Source organism: Pseudophryne corroboree, chromosome 1, assembly GCF_028390025.1.
Source record: "Pseudophryne corroboree isolate aPseCor3 chromosome 1, aPseCor3.hap2, whole genome shotgun sequence".
In the NCBI taxonomy this organism is placed as follows: Eukaryota; Metazoa; Chordata; class Amphibia; order Anura; family Myobatrachidae; genus Pseudophryne; species Pseudophryne corroboree.
Genome location: NC_086444.1, coordinates 1,203,301,909 through 1,203,325,021, shown reverse-complemented (window position 1 = coordinate 1,203,325,021; position 23,113 = coordinate 1,203,301,909). Strand labels below are relative to the sequence as shown.

At 43.5% G+C, this 23,113-nt stretch overlaps 1 pseudogene; it reads left to right on the top strand.

Moving 5' to 3' along the window:
• The first annotated feature begins 1,203 nt into the window (after positions 1-1,203).
• Positions 1,204-1,322, top strand: LOC134934913 (5S ribosomal RNA; annotated as a pseudogene).
• The last annotated feature ends 21,791 nt before the right edge of the window (positions 1,323-23,113 follow it).

The window sequence follows — 23,113 nt, the reverse complement described above, 5'->3', positions numbered from 1 at the left end:
GTGTGTGTGTGTGTGTGTGTGTGTGTGTGTGTGTGTGTGTGTGTGTGTGTGTGTGTGTGTGTGTGTATGGAGTGTTCTGAAAAAAATGATATACTGTATTGATACATTTAATTGTCTTTTATTTTAAATCACACATTTCTTAGCGGTCATACCCAGGATTAGAACCCATGTTACACTAACAACAGACACTTTACTGATGGAGCTATTTGCTCCTGTAGAGGAAGCATGAGAATTCTAACTATATGAAGTTACGTGTAATTGTCAGAGAAGTAGCTTCATATAGTTAGTATTCTCATATTTCCTATACAGGAGCAAACAGCTTCATCAGTAAGGTGTCTGCTTCCAGTGTAATAGGTTGTGGTTTCTAATCCTGGGTATGACACTTGTAAAATGTGTATATTCTTATTCAGTATAATGAAGAGGGTGTGATTTGTAAGGTGCAGGGACCAGTGAGGAAGTCGGCCACTGAAAAGACAGCGACAGCTATCAATTAACTTAATTCAATGGTGTCACAGAATGGGAGGAGAGGTGCCCCCTTCAGAGTAGGACCCCGGCGGCAGATGACTCCGTTGCCTCCCAGAGTCCTGCCTCTGTATATAAATGCGCCTGTGCAGATATTTTTTTGCTGAAACTGTCTAAATTTCTAGGTGCTTGTTTGAATTGTAAATAGAGGCTAACATATTAATACATTGCCCTAATTAATATATGTGACCTTCAGCTTTTGTCCTAGAAATCGACAATATTGCTGTTTTCAGCTATCCAACTTGAATTTACATCTAGCATACTTTGGACCATATTCAGCATTGTACCAATTATACACATTTTTTCTGAGGAGATCAGGTGCTTTATGCTTAATTTTTGTGCTTAAAATTGTATTTGGTGTCAGAAGTATAAGATCATTTATGTTAACTTATATACGAGTTGGCTTGACGTTCAATGCAGTATTTCCATTGTATTGATTTATCATATATTTAGTAAGAAGATATCAGCATTTTCTTTCTACTTTCTTCTTGCTCACTACTTTTCTGTGGACTCTCATCTTCGATCCAGGGCGCACAATACCACGGTTGTGGGGTCTGTTGCGCCGTACCTAACGTAGAAAGCAGATGCACACACTTTATTCTATTTTCTTCAAAATATCTATACCCCTTTACCAATTTCTTATATAGGTGCACTCTCATTGGTATACAGATCACATATCTCCTCTACTATCATACCACGCTGCCAATGCCCGATCTCGTCCGATCTTGGAAGCCAAACAGCGTTGGGCTGGGTTGGTACATGGAGAGGAGACCTCCTGTGAATACCCAGTGTTGTAGAGTAGTAATTAACTTCCTCCCTATGTGAAATGTGACGCCAACAGCAGTATCACCACTGATTTTTCTTCTTTCGTCTATCAGCTTTCTAATACTGCAGATTAGCGTTCAGGCCCTATCAACATATTTATTATCAGTCATCCTTTATGTGTCTATCCTTATCACTGGTGACCAGCAAAGTGTATGGTATTGACCTAATCTAAGTGGTCCTATTTGGACATACCTATCACTATTTTGACCATTCCTTGGTCCCATCAATACAGAACTTCTGTACTGGTCAGGGGAAATGGGTGTAAGACAACCATGTGTCTACAACCTTTCTAATCACTTCTTGTGAAAAATAGACCAGAACATTTAAAAAAAAAAAATCATAATTCTCTTTATTACCTTTTGGATCACGTTTGGGTAATTGTATTCTTCAGCTTACAAAATAAACATGATGTTTTAAATATTTTCCCTTACATATTTGAGGAATTTTCCTTCACTGTATAAGAGTGCGCCCACAGAAGAGCCTTCTCTCTCTCCCCCCATGAGTACATCTACTGAATAGACGTCAGGTCGGAATGACTTTGGGGTCATTCCAACCTGATCGCACGCTTGCTATTGTTTGCAGCACTGCTATCAGGTCAAAACTCAGCAAAACTGTGCATGCGTATGCACCGCAATGCACAGGCGCATCGTACGGGTACAAAGTGGATCAGTGCTGGGCGATGGATTTAACAAAGAATCCATTCGCACAGCCGATCGCAAGAAGATTGACAGGAAGAAGGCATGTATGGGTGTCAACTGACCGTTTTCAGGGAGTGGTTGGAAAAACGCAGGCGTGTCCAAGCGTTTGCAGGGCGGGTGTCTGACGTCAATTCCGGGACCGGACAGACTGAAGTGATCGTAGCGGCTGAGTAAGTCCTGGGCAACTCAGAATCTGCACAAACTGTTTTTGTACCACTCGGCTGCACATGCGATCACACACTTGCAAAGCGAAAGTACACTCCCCCATAGGCGGCGACTATCTGATCGCAGCGCTGCAAAAAACAGCTAGCGAGCGATCAACTCGGAATGATCCCCTTCGTTGAAAACTTAGAGAACTGTGTAAGACCCTTTGCATTTGAGCAGTAAGAAGAATTGTCTTTTCAGGGCTGTTTGCTAGGACAGTGGTCCCAATAAACAAAAAACTGCCAGCCATCAATACAGGCATGTCCACGGTATATGCTGCGGGGGAGGGATCCAAAGATCCATGGTGGTCATTCTGAGTTGTTCGCTCTGTAATTTTCTTCGCATCGCAGCGATTTTCCGCTAATTGCGCATGCGCAATGTTCGCACTGCGACTGCGCCAAGTAAATTTGCTATGCAGTTTGTTTTTTTACTCACGGCATTACGAGGTTTTTTTCTTCGTTCTGGTGATCGTAGTGTGATTGACAGGAAGTGGGTGTTTCTGGGCGGAAACTGGCCGTTTTATGGGAGTGTGTGAAAAAACGCTGCCGTTTCTGGGAAAAAAACGGGAGTGGCTGGAGAAACGGGGGAGTGTCTGGGCGAACGCTGGGAGTGTTTGTGACGTCAAACCAGGAACAAAACTGACTGAACTGATCGCAGATGCCGAGTAAGTCTGGAGCTACTCAGAAACTGCAAAGAAATTTCTATTCGCAATTTTGAGAATCTTTCGTTCGCAATTTTGATAAGCTAAGATTCACTCCCAGTAGGCGGCGGCTTAGCGTGTGCAATGCTGCTAAAAGCGAACAACTCGGAATGAGGCCCCATGTCCAGTAAAAATACAGCCTTTATGGTTAATATAAACTAGAGATGTGCAGCGGGCATTTTTCGTGTTTTGTGTTTTGTTTTTGGATTCGGGTCCGCGGTCGTGTTTTAGATTCGGATGCGTTTTTGCAAAACCACCCTATCGGGTTTGGATTCGGGTGATTTTTTAAAAACCCTCAAAAACAGCTAAAATCATAGAATTTGTGGTTACTTTTGATCCTATAGTATTATTAAGCTCAATAACCATAATTTCCACTCATTTCCAGTCTTTTCTGAACACCTCACAATATTATTTTTAGTCCTAAAAATTGCACCGAGGTCGCTGGATGACTAAGCTAAGCGACCCAAGTGGGCGGCACAAACACCTGGCCCATCTAGGAGGGACACTGCAGTGTCAGACAGGATGGCACTTAAAAAAATAGTCCCCAAACAGCACATGATGCAAAGATAAATAAAAAAATAGGTGCAAGATGGAATTGTCCTTGGGCCCTCCCACCCACCCTTATGTTGTATAAACAGGACATGCACACTTTAACAAACCAATCATTTCAGCGACAGGGTCTGCCACACAACTGTGGCTGAAATGACTGGTTGGTTTGGGCCCCCACCAAAAAAGAAGCAATCAATCTCTCCTTGCACAAACTGGCTCTACAGAGGCAAGATGTCACCCTCATCCTCCGATTCCTCACCCCTTTCACTGTGTACATCCCTCTCCTCACAGAGTATTAATTCGTCCCCACTGGAATCCACCATCACAGGTCCCTGTATATTTTCTGGAGGCAATTGCTGGTAAATGTCTCCACGGAGGAATTTATCATTCATTTTGATGAACATCATCTTCTCCACATTTTCTGGAAGTAACCTCCTACGCCGATCGCTGACAAGGTGACCGGCTGAACTAAACACTCTTTCGGAGTACACACTGGAGGGGGGGGCAACTTAGGTAAAATAAAGCCAGTTTGTGCAAGGGCCTCCAAATTGCCTCTTTTTCCTGCCAGCATACGTATGGACTGTCTGACATGCCTACTTGGATGCTGTCACTCATATAATCCTCCACCATTCTTTCAATTGTGGCAGAATCATATGCAGTGACAGTAGATGACATGTCAGTAATCGTTGGCAGGTCCTTCAGTCCGGACCAGATGTCAGCACTTGCTCCTGACTGACCTGCATTACCGCCAGCGGGTGGGTTTGGAAATTTTATCCTTTTCCTCGCAGCTCCAGTGGCGGTAGAAAATTAAGGAGGAGCTGTTGGCGGGTCACGTTCCACTTGACTTGACAATTGTCTCACCAGCAGGTCTTTGAACATCTGCAGACTTGTGTCTGCCAGAAAGAGAGATCCAACGTAGGTTTTAAATCTAGATTCGAGCACGGTGGTCAAAATGTAGTGCTCTGATTTCAACAGATTGACCACCCATGAATACTGGTTAAGCGAAGGAAGGGCTCCATCCACAAGTTCCACTTGCCTGGCGGAATCACTCTGTTTTAGCTCCTCCTTCAATCTCTCCAGCTGCTTCTGCAAAAGCCTGATGAGGGGAATGACCTGACTCAGGCTGGCAGTGTCTGAACTGACTTCACGTGTGGCAAGTTCAAAGGGTTGCAGAACCTTGCACAACATGGAAATCATTCTCCACTGTGCTTAAGTCAGGTGCATTCCCCCTCCTTTGTGTCAGGAATCTGCATTCTCCATCGCATCACTTCCAGTGAACAGGCGTCTCCTGGCTTCAGTCCTCTGTCTTCAGAGTATCCCCTGTGAATTGGACCTGTGGAACTACAGGTCCCAGCAGTTCCAGTTCCGTTCCAGTTCCAGTCTTCAGTCTCCTGCAGCCTACAGCTCACTGTGCTCCACCCAATTAGTACTATCATTTGGTAAACTACTGGTTTCAGCCAGCAGCCTGCAGTACACAAGTGCTTCTAGTTAACAGCATTAACTCCCAGTGCACTACTGATCCCAGCCAGCAACCAGCAGTGCATTGCATTAACTGTCTACAGAATCATTCTCCTGGTTAATCATCGGCTCCAGTTAACTCTCAGCTGATCTGGGCACCCAACTCAGCAGGGTGTGTTCTCACAGGGATTCAACATCCAATCATCACAGAGCAAGGGGTATAAACTTCAGTTCCTGGCTCATTCTCATTGCCTTGGACAACGAGTCACATTTGGTATGGCAAGTTCTCCAGTGGTTCCCCGTGTTCCTGTCTCCAGTGGTTCCCCGTGTTCCTGTCTCCAGTAGTTCCCCGTGGTTCCTCTCATCATTTCATTCCATTCATCATTCTGCATTTCTCCTGTTCACTTCAGACTCCAGCCACAGCCTGCCACAGCTCATCAGCAGTAAAAGACTTTCCTCAGGTGTTTGTTTCATTGCCTAAACCTGTGCACCTAGTTAATACATACCATCTTATGCAAGCTTGCTGCATTGGTACTGTCTCCTGCCTGGGTCTTGTGTAGTTATAAGAACTTGAGTTATATACAGAGACTGTGTTCTTTCCAAGTAATACCGGAGTTCTGTTTACAAAACCATTTGCAACCAGTTACCAAATTATTCTACGTTTATGTTACCAGAGACTTTGTTTTACTTTAAACCATTTGCATTCAGTCATCAAGTTATCTTCGATATATATTTGTGTTGGTAGAGACTTTTGATTATTACCTTGGATTCTGTTACTGCTTATTATTTCATCTCTGCTACTGCCGGTTCTAAATTATCATCCATTGCTATATCATTACTCTGTGACCTTGGTGTTTAATAAACATCAGTGCATATGCGCAGGACTTTATGCAGCCTCCACGTTTCATACGTCATTCCAACACTGACCCACTAGTGCCCTCCAGTCTTTGGCACGCGGTGGCTGAATGCCAAAAGTGGCCCGCAATTTGTCGGGCCACCAACAGCATCTCCTGCACGCCCCTTTCGTTTTAAAAAAAATTCTGCACCACCAAATTAATTGTATGTGCAAAACATGGGCATGCTGGAATTTGCCCACATGTAATGCACGCACAATATTGGTGGCGTTGTCCGATATCACAAATCCCCAGGAGAGTCCAATTGGCGTAAGCCATTCTGCGATGATGTTCCTCAGTTTCCGTAAGAGGTTGTCAGCTGTGTGTCTCTTATAGAAAGCTGTGATACAAAGCGTAGCCTGCCTAGGAACGAGTTGGCGTTTGCGAGATGCTGCTACTGGTGCCGCCGCTGTTGTTGCTGCGGGAGGCAATACATCTACCCAGTGGGCTGTCACAGTCATATAGTCCTTCGTCTGCCCTGGTCCACTTATCCACATGTCCATGGTTAAGTGGACAGTGGGTACACCTGCATTTTTTAGGATACTAGGACGTCTGTGTACATTCTCGGTATCGCCTGCCTAGAGAAGTGGAACCTAGATGGGATTTGATACCGGGGACACACTACCTCAAGCAATTCTATAAGTCCCTGTGAACTAACGGCGGATACCGGACGCACATAGTTGGCAAGGCCTCAGTTATCCACTTTGCAACAGGATGACTGCTGTGATATTTAATCTTTGCTTACTGGAAGTAGTACAAGTGGTCTTCCGACTTCCCCTCTGGGATGACGATCGACTCGCAGCAGCAACAACAGCAGCGCCAGCAGCAGTAGGCGTTACACTCAAGGATGCATCGGAGGAATCCCAGGCAGGAGAGGACTCGTCAGAATTGCCAGTGACATGGCCTGCAGGACTATTGGCTTTCCTGGGCAAGGAAGAAATTGACACTGAGGGAGTTGGTGGGGTGGTTTGCAGGAGCTTGGGTACAAGAGGAAGGGATTTAGTTGTCAGTGGACTGCTTCCGCTGTCACCCAAAGTTTTTTAACTTGTCATTGACTTCTGATGAATGCGCTCCAGGTGACGTATAAGGGAGGATGTTTCTAGGTGGTTAACGTCCTTACCCCTACTTATTATGGCTTGACAAAGGCAACACACTGCTTGACACCTGTTGTCCGCATTTCTGTTGAAATAATTCCACACCGAAGAGGTGGTTTTTTTTTTATTTTGACCAGGCATGTCAATTGCCTTATTCATCCCATGGACATCAACTGTCTCCCCGGGTGCCTGACTTAAACAAACCACATCACCATCAGAATCCTCATCGTCAACTTCCTCCTCAGTGCCAGCAACACCCATATCCTCATCCTGGTGTACTTCAACAGTGACATCTTCAATTTGAATATCAGGAACTGGACTGTGGGTGCTCCTTCCAGCACTTGCAGGGGGGGTGCAAATGGTGGAAGGAGCCACCTTTTCCCGTCCAGTGTTGGTAAGGTCAGGCATCACACATTTGGACTTTCCTTGGGGATTTGTGATTTAGAACGCACAATTCTTTGCTGTTCTTTTTGCCAGCTTAACTCTTTTCATTTTTCTAGCGGGAGGATGAGTGCTTCCATCCTCATGTGAAGCTGAACCAATAGTCATGAGGAACACAGGAGAGGCCCTTAGCCGTACCTTGCCACTCCGTGTCGTAAATAGCATATTGGCAAGTTTACGCTTCTCCTCAGATGATTTTAATTTAGATTTTTGGGTCATTTTACTGAACTTTTGCTTTTTGGATTTTACATGCTCTCTACTATGACATTGGGCATCGGCCTTAGAAGATGACGTTGATGGCATTTCATCGTCTCTGCCATGACTAGTGGCAGCAGCTACAGCACTAGGTGGAAGTGGATCTTGATCTTTCCCTATTTTACCCTCTAAATTTTTGTTCTCCATTTTTTAATGTGTGGAATTATATGCCAGGAATATATCTGGAATTAGACGGCAGTAATGTCTGGAATTAGTTACCACTAGATAGATTCCAGATACCACTGTGACTGGAATGATGATGACCTATGCACAGTGACAGAACACTACCACAGCACCCTACAGCAGCAAGATGCAGCACAAGACACTGAGCACTGACCAGTGATACTGAGCACTAATGATACTACTGAGAACTGACACTCAGCAGCACGATGCAGCAGAAGACACTGTACTAGTATTAGTAATGTAGTATTACTGAGCACCACGATGCAGCACAAGACAATGAGCAGTGATACTGAGCACTGATGATACTACTGAGAACTGACACTGAGCAGCATGATGCAGCACAAGACAATGAGCAGTGATACTGAGCACTGCTGATACTGAGCACTGCTGATACTGAGCACTGATGATACTACGGAGAACTGACACTGAGCAGCACGATGCAGCACAAGACACTGTACTAGTATTAGTGAGCAGCACAAAAGCCCTCTGGAATTGTCACCCCCCAGATACCACTGTGACTGGAATGATGATGACCGATGCACAGTCACAGGACACTACTACCACAGCACCCTACAGCATCAAGATGCAGCACAAGAGAGACACTGTACTAGTATTACTGAGCAGCAATAAGCACTGATACTGAGCACTGACACTGAGAGAACGTAGCCACGTCCTCTCTGTACTCTCTATAATGCCCGAGTGAAAATGGCGGCGACGCGCGGCTCTTTATATGAAATCCGAATCTCGCGAGAATCCAACAGCAGGATGATGACGTTTTGCCTCGTTCAGGTTTTCCGAGTCAGGCGGGAACCGTGTTTGACACACGGAGCTCGGGAGGGTTCGGTTCTCGGCGAACCGAACCCGCTCATCTCTAATATAAACTGGGTGGTTAATAACTGAAAAAATAAGAACTCTGAAAAATTTCATCTTTGCACATAATAAATTGACATACTTATGTGATTTAAATACCACATGTGTATTTCACTGCTGACACCTCACTCAATGTTCTTACGCAGACCAATTTAGTAATTAAACATTATGAACTTTTACATCTGCCTTAGATATATTAGTAAATGCATTTTCATTTTCACTTTGGCTGGCAAATGATTATTGAGCTTAACATGCTAATTACTAGCTTCCGGAATTCTAAATAACATTTTCATTAAAATGACAAATATTGTTAGACCCCTATTACGCTGGTGTTTGCAAATTAAAAGCAGTGTTGTATTAAATACTTTTTTGTTGTGTTGTTTGATGCACATGGCGGGGCTGGCGCAGAGCTGAACGTAGCCTGTATCATATGTTACATGAATGTAGCCTGTATTTTTATTTATATGAATGTAGACTGTATTTTTATTTATATGAATGTAGCCTGTATTTTCTATGAACGTAGCCTGTATTTTCTATGAACGTAGCCTGTATTTTCTATGAACGTAGCCTGTATTTTCTATGAATGTACCCTGTAATTCACACTGTGCATGCATGATCTGGAAATAAATGGCCTGCACACAGGTACAGGTGATGAAGTCATACTTAGCTCATTTGCATCTGCATTTTGGAATAGGCAGAACCCCAGTGAGTTCATGCAGCTGTAGGCTGGACAGAGATGGACGAAAGCAACATTGGGGTCATTCCGAGTTGTTCGCTCGTTGCCGATTTTCGCTATGTAGCGATTTGTTGCTAATTGCGCATGCGCATGCGCTTAGTTATTTAACTAAAAACTTAGCAGTTTTGCTGTGAATCCTGCAGCGCTTTTCAGTCGCACTGCTGATCGGTGAATGATTGACAGGAAAGGGGCGTTTTTGGGTGGGAACTGAGCATTTTCCGGGAGTGTGCTAAAAAACGCAGGCGTGCCAGGGAAAAACGCGGGAGTGTCTGGAGAAACGGGGGAGTGACTGGTCGAACGCAGGGCGTGTTTGTGACGTCAAACCAGGATCTAAACGGACTGAGGTGATCGCAATCTAGGAGTAGGTCTGGAGCTACTCAGAAACTGCAAAGAATTATTTAGTAGCAGTTCTGCTAATCTTTCGTTTGCTATTCTGCTAAGCTAAGATACACTCCCAGAGGGCGGCGGCTTAGCGTTTGCACGGCTGCTAAAAACAGCTAGCGAGCGAACAACTCGGAATGAGGGCCATACTTCATAGAAGAGATATTCAGGGTCAAGATCCTCTTTTAGTTCCTCCAATGGAAATGCCAAAACTTGTGAATTGATTCCAGTGGGTTCTAAAAATAGACAACTCATACCAATAAAAAACACACAAGCGAAAGGGCCAATGGGCACTTATTAAGAAATGTTTCAAATGTTTATGGGGTCATTCCGACCTGATCGCACGCTGCCGTTTTTTGCAGCGCAGCGATCGGTCACTACTGCGCATGCACTGCGATGCACAGGCGTGTCATACGGGTACAAAGCGGATCATTGCTGGGCGATGGATTTAATGAAGAATCCATTCACACAGCCGATCGCAAGGAGATTGACAGGAAGAAGGGGTTTGTGGGTGTCAACTGACCGTTTTCAGGGAGTGGTTGGAAAAACGCAGACTAGCGTGTGCAATGCTGCTAAAAGCAGCTAGCGAGCGAACAACTCGGAATGAGGGCCATTATGTAGACATGGTTGGAGGGGTGGTAGTCATGTGACCGCCGGTCGGCTGACCGACAGTCACATGACCTCCTCCGTGAGCCCCGACGGCTCACTATCCCGATGGTCAGCATGCCGACCAACAGGGACTATTTCCACTCGTAGAGTGGGAATAGAACCCGTGGCGACCGCAGGTCGCCACCGAGCCCGCAGCGTGGCGAGCGCAGCGAGCCTGCTGCACTCGCCCTTCCCCGCTGGGATCCCGGCGTCGGTATGCTGCCGGGATCCCGGCGTCGGTAAGGTGACCGGCGGTCAGGAGACCGCCGGTCACCCGTACTACACCCGGTTGGAGATGTATTTTCTGCTCCTAGTACAGCAGGTACTCACTGATGATGATGACTAGTAGTAAACAAGGCACATGCAGATTAAGCTTGCCTACACGCCAGGAACCCCCGGGAGACCCCAAATCTTGTTTGACTCTACCGGACGCCCGCAAAAGTAGGCTTGTCTCCCAGATGCCACCCACTGCTGCAGACATTGCCCATCCCTGAGTAAATTGGGTGGTCCAGGGTGGTTTGATTACCCGGCCCCCAGATTGTGGCTTTGTATAGAGGGGATAGAGTCAAGGTTATAGGATCCTGGTACAACACCCCACTGACCATCGACTTGTATGCATTATGATCCCCCTTCCGCCCCCCCGATCCCCCCCCTCCCCGGACCTCCCGCTGGGCTACTCCCTCACAGTGGCCACAGCCAGCATACTGCCATCTATAATGGAGATACAGTCAGATCCTGGGATTCATGCTGATCTGCGTATCGGTGGATAATACAGGAATTTTTTCAGTGCAAATGTCTTTTGAGCAGTGTCCTCCCAATGTACTTCCTACTCTACCTCAGAACCTTCTAGTGTACACTACTCAACATTGTGCTGGGAATGCCCCTGACCTCTGAATAACAGGGAGCAGGCACTGCAAGCACGTTATCTTCGGGGTCATTTTACAGTACATAACCAGCAATGCAAATGCCAGGTTATTAGACTGGGCCTGCATAAACCATGTACAGCTGATACAGTGCATCCGGAAAGTATTCTCAGCGCTTCACTTTTTTCACATTTTGTTATGTTACAGCCTTATTCCAAAATTGAATAAATTAATTTTTCCCCTCAAAATGCTACACACAATACCCCATAATGACAATATGAAAAAAGTTTTTTTGAGATTTTTGCAAATTTATTAACAATAAAAAACTAAGAAATCACATGTGCATAAGTATTCACAGCCTTTACTCAATACTTTGTTGATGCATCTTTGGCAGCAATTACAGACTCAAGTCTTTTTGAATATGATGCCACTAGTTTGGCACACCTATCTTTGGGAAGTTTCACCCATTCCTCTTTGCAGCACCTCTCAAGCTCCATCAGGTTGGATGTGAAGTCGGTGCACAGATACTTTCAGATCTCTCCAGAGATGTTCAATCGGATTCAAGTCTGGGTTCTGGCTGGGCCACTCAAGGACATTCACAGAGTTGTCCTGAAGCCACTCCTTTGATATCTTGGCTGCGTGTTTAGGGTTCTTGTCCTGCTGAAAGATAAATCGTCGCCCCAGTCCGAGGTCAAGAGCGCTCTGGAGCAGATTTTCATCCAGGATGTCTCTGTACATTGCTGTATTCATCTTTCTCTCTATCCTGACCTAGTCTCCCAGTTCTTGCCGCTGAAAAACATCCCCACAGCATGATATTGCCACCACCATGCTTCACTGTAGGGATGGTATTGGCCTGGTGATCAGAGCCGGCCATAGGCAAACTAGGCAATTGCCTAGGGCATTTGATATGCCTAGGGGCATCAGCAGCTTCTGCTGATTAAAATGATATGCGGCATGCCTATATTCTGTGTATCGCATTTCATATGCAGATACAGCCATAGTCTCACACAGTATATAGGCATGCTACATATCATTTTAATCAGCGGAAGCTGTTGGTGCATCCTAGCAAAATAGCAATGCAAGTAAGATGCATTTTCATAAAAAAAAGGTGCCTGACTTTAGCATTGAGGCAAGATTTATGAGGACACATCTGTATCCAAGTAGAGGCAGAGGTCACAGTGTTAATGGCAGTGTGAGTGCTGTGTGCATGTGAGTGGGTTGGTTGTGCAGTAGTGTTCAGAATATGTGTAAGGAGCATTATGTTTGTCATGTAAAAATGCATTAATAATGGGCAACATATGTGTAAGGGGCACTAGGTGTGTTATTATGTGTATAAGGGCATTAATAATGTGCGGCATATGTGTAACAAGATACTACTGTATGTGTGTCATTATGTGTATAAGGGCATTAATAATGTGCGGCATATGTGTAACAGGGTACTAATGTATGTGTGTCATTATGTGTATTAGGGGCGCTAATAATGTGCAGCAAATGTGTAGGGGGCACTATGTGTGTCATTATGTGTATAAGAGCATTAATAATGTGCGGCATATGTGTGTAAGGGACATTATGTGTAAAAGGGCATTAATAAAGGTTGTCATAATGTGCAAGGCACATTATGTTTATAAGGACAGTAATAATGTGTCTCATATGTGTAAGGAGCATTACTTTGTGGAATTATGTATATAAATGCATTACTAATGTGTGGCATTATGTGTATAACGTGCTCTACTATGTGGCGTTGCGTATAGAAAGGGCACTACTGTGTCATCTAATGTGAATAAAGAGCAATAGGGTGTGGTGTGATGTGAATAAGGAGCAAATCAGTGTGATGTAATGTGAATAAGGGGTTCTACTGTGAGGAGTAACGTTTATAAGGTAAAGTGATACTACTGTGGGATGTAAAATAAATTATGGACACTAGCACATGATCAAATGTGAATAAAGTTGCAGTACTGTGTGGCGTAATTGGAATTGGGGTTACTATTGTGTGGCCATGCCCCTTGCCAGCAAAAACACACCCCTTTATGGGCTGTGCACCAAATTAAGGACTGCTATGGGTGAGGGGTGATGGTGCTGGGAAAGAGGTGCAAGCTCAGAGGCGGAACCAGCGGTGGTGCTAGGGGGCACCTGCCAAAATCTTGCCTAGGGCATCATATTGGTTAGGGCCGGCTCTGCTGGTGATGAGCGGTGCTTGGTTTCCTCCAAACATGATGCCTGGCATTCACACCAAAGAGTTCAATCTTTGTCTCATCAGACCAAATAATTTTGTTTCTCATGGTCTCAGAGTCTTTCAGGTGCATTTTGGCAAACTCCAGGCGGGCTGCCATGTGCTTTATACTAAGAAGTGGCTTCCATCTGGTCACTCTACCATACAGGCCTGATTGGTGGATTGCTGCAGAGATGGTTGTAATTCTGGAAGGTTCTCCTCTCTCCACAGAGGAATGCTGTAGCTCTGACAGAGTGACCATCGGGTTCTTGGTCACCTCCCTGACTAGGGCCCTTCTCCCCCGATCGTTCAGTTTAGACGGCTGGCCAGCTCTAGAAAGAATCTGGTGGTTCCAAACTTCTTCCATTTATGGATGATGGAGGCCACTGTGCTCATTGGGACCTTCAAAGCAGCAGATATTTTTCTGTACCCTTCCCCAGATCAGATTTGTGACTCGAGACAATCCTGTGTCAGAGGTCTACAGACAATTCCTTTGACTTTATGCTTGGTTTGTGCTCAGACATGCACTGTCAAGTGTGGGACCTTATATAGACAGGTGTGTGCCTTTCCAAATCATGTCCAATCAATTGAATTTACTATAGGTGGACTCCAATTAAGCTGTAGGAACATCTCATGAATGATCAGTGGAAACAGGATGCACCTGAGCTTAATTTTGAGCTTCATGGCAAAGGCTGTGAATACTTATGTACATGTGATTTCTTAGCTTTTAATTTTTTTATAAATTTGCAAAAATCTCAAAAAACTTTTTTTCACGTTGTCATTATGGGGTATTGTGTGTAGAATTTTGAGGGAATTTTTTTTATTTATTCCGTTTTGGAATAAGGCTGTAACATAAATGTGGAAAAAGTGAAGTGCTGTGAATACTTTCCGGATGCACTGTAACTTATTTTGAATGCAGTTGCTTCCAGTTTTGTCAGTACAGGTTGAGTATCCCATATCCAAATATTCCGAAATACGGAATATTCCGAATTACGGAATTTTTTCAGTGAGAGTGAGATAGTGAGACCTTTGTTTTCTGATGGCTCAATGTACACAAACTATGTTTAATTCACAAAGTTGCTAAAAATATTGTATTAAATGACCTTCAGGCTGTGTGTATAAGGTGTATATGAAACATAAATTAATTGTGTGACTGTACACACACTTTGTTTAATGCACAAAGTTATTAAAAATATTGTCTACAATTACCATCAGGCTGTGTGTATAAGGTGTATATGAAACATAAATGCATTCTGTGCTTAGACTTGGGTCCCATCACCATGATATCTCATTATGGTATGCAATTATTCCAAAATACGGAAAATTCCGATATCCAAAATACCTCTGGTCCCGAGCATTTTGGATAAGGGATACTCAACCTGTATTAAAAAGAGATGTGCGGCAGACACTTTTTTGGGTATTGGGGCCAATTCAGACTTGCTCGCTAGGCTTCATTTTCTCACAGCCTGCAATCAGATCTGAACTGCGTATGTGTATGCGCCGCAATGCGAAGGAACGACAGAACGCAGCGATGGGATGGTGCGAAAATTCTGAATGCACCGGCGATCGCAAGGAGATTGACAGGAAGACGGCGTTTGTGGGTGGCAACTGGCCCATTTTAAGGAGTGTCCGGAAAAATGCAGGAGGGACCAGGCGTTTGGAGGGAGGGTTTCTACGTCAGCTCCGGCCCCGATCATCGCAGCAGCAGAGTACTGTAAGTCCTTGGCTGAGCAGAAGCTGCACAACCAATACCCTCCCCCTGTAGGTGTCGACTACCTGATCGCAGGGATGCAAAAAATGCACCCTAGCGATCAGGTTTGTATTACCCCCTTTGTGTTTTGGTTTTGGATCTGGATCTCCGTTCGTGTTTTGAATCTGGATTGGCTTTGCCAAAACCACCCTTTCGGGTTTTGGTTTTGGATCTGGATTTTTTTTTTAAAGCATAAAAACAGCTAAAATAACAGAATTTGGGGGTAATTTTGTTCTTACGGTATTATTAACCTCAATAACAATAATTTCCACTCATTTCGAGTCTATTTTGAACACCTCACAATATTGTTTTTAAGCCAACAGGTTGCACCGAGGTCGCTGGATGACTAAGCTAAGCGACACAAGTGGGCGGCACAAACACCTGGCCCATCTAGGAGTGGCACTGCAGTGGCAGACAGGAGGGCACTTTTAAAAACTAGGCCCCAAAGAGCACATAATGCAAAGAAGAAAAAGAGGGGCAAGATGGAATTGTCTTTGGGTCCTCCCACCCTCCCTTATGTTGTTTAAACAGGACATGCACAGTTTTATAAACCCATCATTTCAGCAATAGGTGGTCCCCCTGGAAAATGCTCGCCAAGTTCTCCGAATCCAGCTAGCTACAAACATACCACCTCCATATTTGATGACTTTTCACATTATGAGAAGAGGCAAGAGGAAGAAGACAGTGTCAAGAAGGTGATTACAAATTAGAGAGGCGCACGCAATCAGGAACAACACACTGGCTTTCACCTCCACTCCTATATTGGTGTGGAACAGAAAGGACTTTAACCAAGCAAATATATACTTACCACATTACTGGACAAACTGAAAAACTAGTGGGCAAAGACTCCGAATTTGTACCCCCCTTCTCCATTTTCAGGGATAATCTCGGATTTTATGCTGGGATGCAAATAAACTGGTGTATACCACAGGATCAAGATTGGATATTTTCCCCTCCAGAGTCTGGAAACTTATTTTGTGAAAATCTTTGTGGGTTTCTTTTTTTCATTTTTTATTGCTTTTATTTACATATTTTGTGGCAAATGCCTTGTTTTTGTTTTTCACAGCTCCCAGTTACATGCATGTGAGCATACCTGTGTGTCCCAGTTACAAGCATGTGAATATACCTGTGTGTCTTGTTTATTTTAATCATATTTTATTATTAAATAAAGCAGTCCACTAGATGTTTTAGCAGCCCCTTGTGAGCCCCCACAGCAGCCCCGGATTGGGCAAACTGTACAGTGAATGTTTTATTATTGAGCCCCTGCCCTAGTGGAGCTTACCACTCTAGTCCAAACTCATTTCATATTACAAGTAGGACTGTGGGAGGAAGCAATGCTCACCTCTGTAAGCCACCATGAGACTCCATACTGGGCCTTATTCAGTAACTGTTTGTACCTCACAGGAGCTCCTGATCCATCTAGTGCTGCAGTGCAATGGAAAGCTGATGCAATGCAAGATCACTGAAACTCTGTTCTTCTAACACCGCAAAGTCTTGCGATAACCCTTCAGCCCCTACATTGTACAACTATTAAAGAGAAAACATTTACAAAAAAAAGGAAAAGAACCCTGTACAACAAATGCTCATCTTGTAAATAATCCCAAAATGTGGAACATTAATAATAAATCAAAATTAAAGTTGACTAATTGGAGCCATTCATTTGAGTGCCTAACATGAAATAATTGAGAAGACCTCTCTCTAATGCTGGGTACACAGTGCACACTAGAATCAGAATCAGAATCATCTTTATTGGCCAAGTGTACTTGGTCCTGGCCATCTCTGAGGTAGTATGTACACCGAAAAAGAATCAGCTTTATTGGCCAGGTGCACTCAGGTACACTAGGATTTTTTTGCGGTACAATGAAGATATACTGTATCTACTAGAGATGAGTGGGTTCAGACAGGGCATCCCTGGAATTATATGGCAGACATATAGAAATAGGTGTGTTTGGAAAATCTAGTTTGCCAGGGAAAATGAAGTAGGAGATGTTGCCATGTCATGTCACGTTCCGCTGGATTATGATTCTGTGTATTCTGAGTCTGACTGACTTTGGCTACAAATATGGTCTCTCCCCACTTTATTAAAAAACACTTTGTCAAAATTGCAATTTCCATTTCCACTTTTGCAGCTACAGTATATGTTTTCACGAATCTGGTTGTGAAGTTGAAGCTTTTTTCATATTCTGCTATAGGCTTTAATTTAAACCTAGGATCAAGTACAGCAGCACCACTGGTATTATACGGCAGCGCCCCAGGACTTATACAGCAGATAGGCAGCACCCCTGGACTTATACAGCAGATAGGCAACACGCCTGGACTTATACAGCATAGGCAGCACCCCTGGAGAATTACACAGCACAGCAGACAGGCAACAGTACCCCTGGACTTAAACAGCAGTGGGGCAGCACCCCTGGACTTATAGGGTAGAGGGGCAGCAACCCTGGAATGATGTAGCAGACAGAGAAAAGACGTGCAACCCACCCACCCTTATGTTGTATAAACAGGATATGCACACTTTAACAAATCAATCATTTCAGCGACAGGGTCTGCAACATGACTGTGGCTGAAATGTTTGCTTAGTTTGGGCCCCCACCAAAAAAAGAAGCAATTAATCTCTCCTAGCACAAACTGGCTCTACAGAGGCAAGATGTCGTTCTCATCCTCCTATTCCTCACCTCCTTCAGTGTTTACATCCTCATCCTCACAGAGAAATAATTCCACACTAAAGTGGTGGATTTTTTGTTATTTTGTCCAGGAATGACAATGGGCTTTTTCATCCCATGGCCAACAACTGTCTCCACTGGTTCTTTATTCAAACAAACCACATCACCATCAGAATCCTCATCGTCAACTAACTCCACAACACCAGCTACACCAATTTCCTCTGGACTTCCTTGCCAGTGGCAGTTGCAGAGCTTGGGCTGCAGCACAGTCCAAAATTAAAATAGGGGAGCCACACCAACTGCCAGTGAGTCCCGGGGGCGATGTTTGGCAGTGTTTGGGTGGCAGTTGGTGCAGCTCCCCTATTTGAATTTTGGACTGTGCTGCAGCCCCAGCTCTGCAACTGCCACTGGCAAGGAAATCCAGGAACAGAGCATTTTCTACCTAATGGAATGAGTTATATTGGAGGGTATGATGCTGGTGGGCAAGAGGAATTAAAGTGAGGGAAGAAGGATGCTGGGTGAGGGGTATTTAATTGGCTAATACATGGGGGTATATTTACTTATGTGTGGGTTTTCTGAAATTGAGATGTTGCCCATAGCAACCAATCAGATTCTATCTATTATTTTCTAGAAGGTGCTAGATAAATGGTAAGTAGAATCTGATTGGTTGCTATGGGAAACCTCTCCACTATCTGAAAACCTGCACTTTCTTAAATATAACCCATGGTGTCAGGGAGTGGTGGTGAGTAACAGGGATTAAAGTGAGAAAGAACGGGTGATGGGTGAGGAGTATTTCTTTAGGTGAGACATAGGGGTAAACTTACTAAAGTTTCTAAAAATTAAAAGCGGTGATGTTGCCCATAGCAACCAATCATACTGCCTATAATTTCTCTATTGCATCCTAGAAAATGATAGACAGAATCCTATTGGTTGCTATGGGCAAAATCACCACTTTTTATTTTTAGAAACTTTAGTAAATATACCCCACAGTGTCGGGGAGTCGTGGTGAGTAAGAGGGATTTCGGGGGTCATTCTGACCCATTCGCATGCTGCAGTTTGTCGCAGCGGTGCGAACGGGTCGGAACTGCACATGCGCGGCGGACGCATTGCACACGCGTGGCGTTGCCCAGGCAATGGTCGTCACCGGGCAGCGATACTGCCAGCAGAAAAAGTAATTGCAGCGGCAATCGCAAGTAAACTGATAGGCGGGAGGCATTCCGGGGCATCAACTGACCGTTTTCCAGGCATGGTGAGGCGAACGCAGGCGTGTCCAGGCATTTGGAGGGCGGATGTTTGACGTCAATTCCGGGACCTTCATCGCTGGATCCGTCACACAGGGTAAATAAGTCTGACCCTGTACTTGTTTTGCAGGAAACTTTTTTAGCATAGCAGGGTTGCCCAAGCGATCGCAGCCCTGCTATGCTAAAATACACTCCCCCATAGGCGGCGTCTAGTTGATTGCACGAGCAGCAAAAAGTTGCTACGTGCGATCAACTCGGAATGACCACCTACATTTCATGCAATTGGCAAGATGCTAATTGTCTTCATTTGCATGTCATTACCCATGATTCCTAGATAAAACCTTCTTTCCTTTCTACTCAATTTTGAGCAGAAATAGTTTTTTGGAAAAGTTCAGAAGTTTTTGTTTTTTTCACCCGCTGTGTATACTTGTTTCCTAAAATCGTTGTCATACATTCTGGAATCTGAGCTTTTTTGAGCTGCGCAGAAAATTGCATCAAGCATTGGCTGGATGTGAATTTATGTATCACTTTCCCTTTCATTGCAGACTCACTGACAATGTGAAAGCATTATAACTTGCAGATCAGACTATTGATCATTTGCTAATGTGCAGAAGCCATGTTCTTCTGTCCCCTTGAAGTGGATATTGTGGAGACTCCCTGTTGAGTTTAAGTTTAGCCCCTTTGTCCGTTATATAATAACGGAGCAGTGTTCGCTTTCAACCCACCATTGACACAGAGCAATAACATGTTGCAAGCTGAGTTTGAAAATCAAGTTCACAGTTAGTGAATACATTCGACACAATCTCATACATTATTTATTAATATATACCGTGCAGCTGCTTTATTTTATTTTTTTTCATGTTTTTGTGTTATTCATGTGGAATGTAGTCTGATAAAACAGACAAACCACTGGAACATGACCCCTGACTAAATAATTGCAATCCAGAAAATAATACTGAATTACAGATTGTTCTATGCTAATGTTTGCTGGAAACCGGGCTGCTGTCCAATAATACCCAACACAGACAATTTGTGTAAATACTATGCTTGCTAATGCACCTGCACCAGTTACTAATTATGAACTTCAAATACAGTACAAAGCAATGTGTTTTGCAAGCAAACTCTTCTCACAGTAGTGATTAAGAAACTGATCGGGGACTCGATCAATGTACTTGAAAACTAATCTACTCCCTGCTTTCTGTTACAAAGTGCCCACTGCTATCTATACATTATATGGGGTGAATTCAATCATGAAGGCATCAACCAATAGTTAACATGCTGAATGAAATAAATATTCTTCTTCACCACTTGTTCCGAATGGACCAGGGTTTTTTCCTTAGATGCTAGCCAATCACAAGAAGCTAGTATATGGAATGGCTTGTGATTGGTTACATGACTAATACTCCTTTTCCACCAAAATCCCACGTCTGATCCGAGATTTGGAACATGGTTCCATTCCGGGTTAGACCTGGGAGAGACCCTATTCCCACTTCTACTCCAACCTGAGTTATTCACGGGTCGGCACTATTCACACTGCACACGGGTGCAGTCTCTCTTCTCCTGGCACTTGGAGATTACATCATCTCCAAGCGCCAAGAAATCCGTCTCTCCTCATGCTATAAACGGAACCCAGGTCGGATGACCCAAATTACCCATTTTTGCTAGGGCTCACCCAGGTCATTTCCAGGCAAATCCTGCTAGCTACCTGGGAAGGATTGCCACGTTACTCTACGAGGGTTATCTAGTACAGACTCTAATTATTTCCTTTTGCTAGAAAATATTTCTATTACATTTTATATTTATTTTGGGGGCTGGCATTACATAATATCATTTTATTAATTTCAACCCTTTCAATCCTCTTCTGTAAATATTTATCTGCACTCCTACATAAAAGAGTGGACTTTCAAAAGAGTTGTGAAACAACGTGTGCTTGGAGGGCTTTTAAAATTATATGACTGTGTTCCTTACATTTTTAGAGAATGAGTTGTCCAGTATGTGTCATGTTTTGTAGTTAACACTGAGATAATGTATGAAGTTTCAGAGTAAATAAATTGTTAGATATTAAATTCTGTTACATTTTCCATAGAAATAGTTTTGTTTTTTTATAGTTTCAGTAGGCTCATAGGTCAATAATTAATACGCACACAGGATGCCGGTGGTCAGGCGACTGATACCGGAATCCCGACACCACTCGGAAACCTGGTGCGGAACCCTAACCGACAACAACCTGAAACTAAGTATTGGTATTGGACACCATGGTGGGGGTTAGCTGTAGCTGCAACCCCCAGGGTCCTTAGCCCTAGCCACCACCTCCTGGGTTTAGCCGTAGCTGACACCCCCTGTGTCCTTAGCTCTAGCTGCCACACCTGGTGGATTAGGGATAGGGTAGGGGACAGGGGAGGGGTACATTAATTATCCTGTCCCATGTTGGCAATCTAAAAGTCGGGATGCAGCGGTCGATCATGTGACCACCTGCTTCCTGACCGCCGGGATAGTGTATCACACCCATTAATACATGTTGCAACTATAACATTCTAGTTTCATATGGATCTAAATCAGTTCATTCCTACCTGGATCTGCCTTTTTCAGAAAACCAGGAGCAAGACAAATCCTTAAAATTTCTGTTTCTTTAAAACATATGTATTGGTTTATCATTACTGATACCCAAAACAATGGTATCCTGTTTGAGCAATGGTATGTTGCTTGAGTTTGTTTCTGTAATTATTCTGTAGGGGGGCCATCGCAAATATATTGATCTTCACATTTCCCCATATAGATGTTAGCAATATTTGGCCAAACTTGGAGCCCATGGCCATTCCCAGTGTCTGAAATGAATAAGTGGAATCAAAACTAAAATAATTGTGAGAGAATGTAAAGAATTGAATCCACAAGAACATGTTATTTTATAGAGATCCTATATTCCCATAAAGATACTTTTCTTATGGTATGTACTTTAAAAAAGTCCCAACATATTTAGGTAGCAGGGTTAATATGAATGTGTGATTTTTGTGTGCTGTGAGTGCTAATATTGTTAAGACATGAGTCCATTTCCTATTTTGAATTGGGACCACCATTAGCTGTACCAATGGCAACCAGTTTTCCAGGGAAGTAGGTGCAGTTAGCCGTGGGGAAGTATTCATAGAGTTTGAAGATTAAAAACATATATTCAATGTTCTACTCTGCCTGTTATGATTTAAGTGCTATTCTCTTTAATAGCTTAATATTTTTCATTTTTTTACTAAAATATTTTTTAGTCAAGCTTAATTTATGTTTTAAATTGATTAAAAGAGTCAGTTAATATTGGGGCAGGCTTTACTGTTTTCTTTTACATCCAGGTGTTGGATATTTTTAATATATAAGTTTTGCATGTTTTTAAATGATCTTGCAGTACATGTGCCTGGATGGTAGAAAAAATTACCTGATTACTAGCCTCATGATGCTTTTATATGTATTTTTGGGATTTGCAAGTTTATCAGCTACTGTACAACACCATAGCACCACAATATATTTCCAATGTGTTTATTGTATTGTGGATAAGCAGAAATTGGTTTCACACATACAAAAAGTTACATATTTAGTGCAATAAAACTTAGCATGAGGACAGCAGATGTTCTCACTGATATCCCAATGATAGATCTGCAATGTCTAGTCAGACAGCCAATAGAATGACACCATATGGATGATGGGTACTAAAGGTCAACAGTGATTATGGTCAAAAGGTTCAAAAGGTCAACATGACAAATGGTGGACAAATTTGTTTTAGGTTTTTCACATGTTTTCCCAACATCTGCTTGATTTACCTTCTACGTCTATTGGGAATAGTAACCTCTGGCGAGCGAAGTTGTAATGGAGCAAGCAACCTTGCCCGAAGCGTGACCAGCATAGTCTTTTGTACTGATGGTGGTCACAGACCATGAAATATACAAGATT